Raw genomic sequence first — 5,275 nt, 5'->3', positions numbered from 1 at the left:
GGTGGGAGGGGGGAGCCTCAGGAATCAGGCACATCAGGATTGTTGGGAACGTGAACCAAGTTGGTTTTTAATTGGGACAGAAAAGTGGAGCACATAAAGCTCCTTGAAATGATGATGACATCCAGAGGGGAGGTGGAGAGCGGGAGCCCGACCTTCGCTTCCTTTGCAGGCTGCAGAAATTTTCCTGTGTGTGGACAGCCTCAGCTTGGAATTTGCGAGCTGGGGGAAGAAGGAAGTGGGAGGGGTGGGCTGTGGCAGCCCTCCTCTCCGCTCACCTCGCAGTCCTCTCTCCATCTAATGAGCTGCAAGGCCAAAAGCCAGAGCTTTGTTGGGATGGAAAAACTTGGCTGGCACGCATTCTCGGGAGCTCTGGGGTTGCAGCAGCTTGGTGTTTTGCAAATAACCAAGAGGAGCCCAAGGTGGAAGGAGTTGAATGTATCTCTCTCGTTGTTCAGTATTTATCACGATGGGAGCTGTCCATTCTGAGTGTGTGTGTGTGTGTGTGTGTGTGTGCAGGTGTGTGTACACGTGTGTGAACATGCCTGTCTGCAAAGGGTCCTGAGCATCCGGGTTGCTTTTGCTGCTTCTGACTGCACGGTGCCGGGTATCGTTCCAGGTCAACGCGGATTCTTAGGGAGTAGTTTGGAGGTTGGTCAGCACACGGTTACCTCGGTAGCGATGCTGTACCAGCGCCAGCACTTAGAGGCTGCGGGTGTCTCTTAAACTGTAGAAAAGCCCAAACTAGATGAGGGGACAGTGCTTAGAAAAGGGACAGGCTCTATCTCGTTTCTTTGTAGTTTATTGGTTTGGGCACTTCTGGAATGCCAGCCCCTGCTACGTTCACAGCCGTCTTAAGCCCGAGACTGGTTTTCATTTTCTAGCTCTAGTACTTAGCATATATCTTGATTTGTTTTTAAGCAGAAAATATAGCCATTGTGTTTTATATATAAAATGTTTCACATCTTGAAAGTTTCTAGGTATTATTTCACAGAACTAGAAAGGACCTCATTTGCCAGAGAAGGCCCTCTCGTGTAGGGCCTTGGACTGAAAGGTCAGTCATTCCAGTTCTCTCTTCACTGATGGCCACTGGGGCCACCTTTGTAGGTACAGTGGGTGAGGGGACCACCTACTGGGCAACTCAGGAGTTTAGGGATGCTCCTGCCCCCTTTACTGCTTGAGAGTCCCCCCTTCCCTTGAGAGGAATTTGAGCAGTACATTTGGAGGTAGATTCATAACCATTTGTCCTTGAGAAATGGAGGCCTTTGATGTCCTAAAAGAAAGGGAAGAGGAGAGAAAAAAAAAAAAACCTGATCACCTGTCTCTCTTTCCCTTTTTTAATAATGTCCAGTACTTGGTAAGTTCCTCCTGGTGTCTAACCTAATGGAAACCTGTCATCTGTGTAGTTTAGTAGCAAAGGAAAAAGAAAAACTCCAGTCAGGTATTCTGTGTGCTCATGTAATCCTGAGGATTGCAGAGCTCTCAACAGACAGGGGAAACCCTTGGGCCTCTGTCCCTCTGCCTGCGCTATCTCCACCAGGCAGGAGAAGTCATTTAACTTGCAAAGTTAAGCAAAGGCTGTGGGAGGCCCCGAGCTCAACTTGAAGGGAAAAGGGACATTTTTGCCTTCTAGTGGGAGAAATCTCATTTCTCAGTGCACCTCAACACCTCCTCCTGTGCACAGGAGCTTAATTTTCTTCCCCTCCTAATGAAGATGGATCAAAGCCAAGCTGTATAGTCAAGGGGGAGCCAGGCAGGGAAGCTGAGTGAAGGGGGTGAGGGGGCAGAAACGGAGCTGTTCTCATAGAGAGGAAGTAATTAATTTTGAGAGAGCAAAGACAAGGAAGCCCTTGGTAATACAATGTCAAACTCCAAATGCAGCTGGCTAAAAATTAAATCAAAGCATAGGGAGTTTCTTTTGTTCATTCATTCATTCACTTATTCATTCAACAAATATTTATTGGGACCTACTGTGCACAGGCAGAGATCCCAAGCAGGAACTGGGAGAGGGCCCAGCTCGCCATGACCACAGCAGGGCTCCAGGAACTGGATTAGGGATAGGGAGAGGTGGATTTGCAAAGTGAAGCCATTTGTCATCAGGATAAAGCATTTGCAGAAGTACCACTAAATGGCTGAATATATTGACCTTTTGGATTTAGGATTAGTTGCTTAAATATCAGCCCCAGCTATACCCGACCAGCTTGTCTCATCATGGGTTAAATAATGTCTTTTCTACTTACTGATTGCATTGTTCTCTGACTGGGTTCTGTCTTCAAACCAAACAATTAGATTAGCTCCTCCCTTTCCGTGTCTGTTGGCGTCACAAAATTGCTGTAACAACAGACTGTGATGTCAACAGAATGCCTGGTGCTGCTGAAAGGAACCACATAGGTCAGAAAGGATTCTGTCATCTGAAGATAAAAATGGAACAATATCCAAAGCTAGAGAAACTAAAATTTGATATCAAAAAAGAACATCTCCAAAAAAACCAAAAACATCTCGGCAGTGTAAGATAATGGTAGGTCTGGAGCATCCTTTACTGAAACCCTTCACAAACAGCCAAGACACTCACCGAGACTGATTGCAGAGCAGGCTTGCCTGGTGGTAGGGGCTTGGAAGAGATGACCATCAGAAGCCCCTTGCATGGAGGGCCCTTGCACTTTAAGACATGGAGGACATCAGGAAAAGAAGAGATGTGACCATCTTCAATCTCTGGAGAGTTTGGAGTAGCTAACGACGATGCAAACCTCCTTGCCCCAAGCAGATCTGACAGTCTCCAGCTGGCATTTATCACACTGCATCTGGGCAGATTTACAAAAATTAACACATGATGACCCCCACTCTGAGCCCCATTTGCTACCCTCTTCCTCCTAAGATTTGGGAAGAAGCTGTTCTCCTAGTTCACCCGAGCAAAGAAGTAAATCCCCACCACTGGCTCTGGCTCCACGACACCCACACCCACGCGCTTCACTTGCTCATCTGCTGGGCCACCCCATGTGGAGGGTGAGTGACCTGGGCGACAGCCTGGGGCGGTGTCTGGAGGGGTCGTGTAGGGGGACGCCGCGAAGCCTCGTCCACTGCGCTCCTGTCTGCACAGAAGAAGGCTGGGCAGGCTGAGAGCAGAGAGAGGAGACCCTGTCAGTCTCCGCTTCCAGCATCAGCATGGCACAACAGCCACACGTGAATCCAGAGCTTCATTTAACCTTGTGCCCACGGGCTCAGAAGGGTCTCTCTGAAGCGAGTGGATTTCACCCGAGGGCCTGTGTTGTGGGCCAGGAGGTGGGGCGGCAGGGAGGGCTGGCGTGGGTTTCTGCCATGCAGATGGGGATGCAGCCCCGGACTCCTCCACCCTCCCAGCGACTCCGTGTCCTTAGCGCCACGAGGTCAGACTGCCTAGGAGTGGTACACCTGCGCTGTGTGCCTGCTCCATCTCTCCGCGTTCGCTGTTTATCCTTGGGGACCTAAACTGAGCCTATCATCCCCCACTCACTCATCCTGCCCCCGGCGCCCTGCCCAGCAACATTCCGACTGAATGCTGGGAAGCCACAGGCCCCCCTAGGGCACCCGGGCACCCCTGCCACCCAGAGAGAGGCCCTCCCCCTCCCCGGTGCCGGAGCCGGAGGAGGGAACCAGCAGTGCCCGCTGCCACCACGCGCTGGAGCCCAGCCGGCACTGCGAGCAGGACCGGAGGACTCACTTCTCAGAGGGATGCTACGAGCAGGCTGGCTGCCGGGTCCTCTGAGGCTGCCGCACAGGGGCCAGAGCTGCCAACAAGATGCTGAAGTTTCGAGCCGATCGACGGGTCAGGTAGGGTTTCTGCAGCGGACTGTGAGCCAGGTGAAGTGAGAGCTGAGTTGGCGGGTCACTGGCTCTGGGGGCGTCACAGTGAGGGGCCCGCCCCGTGTGACCTGGAGATCAGAGTAGTTAGGTCAGTGGTTGCTGCATTGCAGTGCTTGTGAAGGGGACGCTGTTTTGAAATTGGTAGCGCCTGGGTGGGGTGAGGACGTCATCTGTCGGGGTTGCTGGGTAGGAGACTCTAGGGCAGGAAGAATTCAGTGTCCTTTGAAAGACTTGTGCCGGCTGACAGCAAACTCTGTGTGGCTTCGGGGGGTGTGTGTGTGTCTTTCCGTCTGTTCATCTGTACCAGTGCCTGCAGGAAAGATTCCAGCAGAGTTATCACAGGGAATGTGTACAGCAGACTGGGCCAAAGGTGATGATTTGGGGGAGAGTGTCGGGGGTAGGTGATCTGAGCTGGAAAACAGCAGAGACCTTGGTGCCTCAAGGATCTTAGCTATTGCAGCCTGCCTGCCCCCCACCCCCTCCACAGAGCAGAGCCAGGCATGTGGGTGACCGGAAACAACTGCTCTCCCTTGCTGAGACCCCCTGTTGAGGAGAGTATCCTTATAAACCTGGGACAAAGGGAGGAATACAGTTTGAGAAACAGAAAGTGAGTTATCAATGTGATAGAGTTAGAACCCAGGCTAACTAGACACTGGCCAGACTTAGGGTCCCATCTGGTAAGCCCAGGCTGCAAAACCCAGATTTCCACATAGGCTGTAGCCACTGCCCACTGGGCTTCTATCTACCACGTGTCTTTGGATTTGATCTGAACATGACTGGTTTGGAAGCTGAAAAAAACACCCGCTGATATTACGTCTAACTTCAGCAAAAAGTTCGGCTGGGAAGTGTCCCAGACTATGGAAAGCAGCTCTCCGAAAGGTTACTTTACTTCTCTCATGCAACTAAAGTGATGTCCTGAGGTCTCTTCCCCCTGCTAGCTGACCTGCCACGTGCCAAGCCCCAGTGCAGCCTCCGCGGGCTCTGTGCAGACACTAGCTTCTGGGGGTGGACTGGGCATATCTGGGCTCTCACAGTCTCTCTCAAGAGGGGTGGGAAAAGAAGACCTTAAAATTCTCCCAGCACCCCCACTGGCTGCAGGCTTGAATCTCCTCCCGTTTTCTTGCCAGGTGGTCCTTGGCTTGCAGAGTCCACCTCAAATGACCGCTACTCATGGCTTAGACCCTCTGCACCAGCCCCTCCCTAAGTTCTATCTGCTGCCCTTCCTCCCCTGTCTCTCTGCGGAGCCCCCAGGGAACTTTCCTGACAGTCAGCCAGAAGAGCCCCAGCAGGGCCTCCACGATACAGCCCCACCTGCCTCTGCACAGACCCCACCCCTGGTCCAGGTTTCCCTCTGCTTCCCGAGGGCCGTCTTCACAGCAGTCACTCCCCTGCCACGGTATCCATTAGTCAGACGTGACTGCTGAGCCAGCGGTCACCT

General features: G+C 52.2%; 1 protein-coding gene across 1 annotated transcript in view; it reads left to right on the top strand.

Annotated features, from left to right (window-relative positions):
- PLEKHA6 (pleckstrin homology domain containing, family A member 6) overlaps positions 1–5,275 on the top strand; it is a 134,127-nt gene that overhangs the window by 83,766 nt on the left and 45,086 nt on the right. The window lies entirely within an intron of this gene.

This window comes from Bison bison, unplaced genomic scaffold (genome assembly GCF_000754665.1).
Source record: "Bison bison bison isolate TAMUID 2011002044 unplaced genomic scaffold, Bison_UMD1.0 scf7180017864338, whole genome shotgun sequence".
In the NCBI taxonomy this organism is placed as follows: Eukaryota; Metazoa; Chordata; class Mammalia; order Artiodactyla; family Bovidae; genus Bison; species Bison bison.
This window is presented reverse-complemented; position numbering and strand designations above follow the sequence as displayed.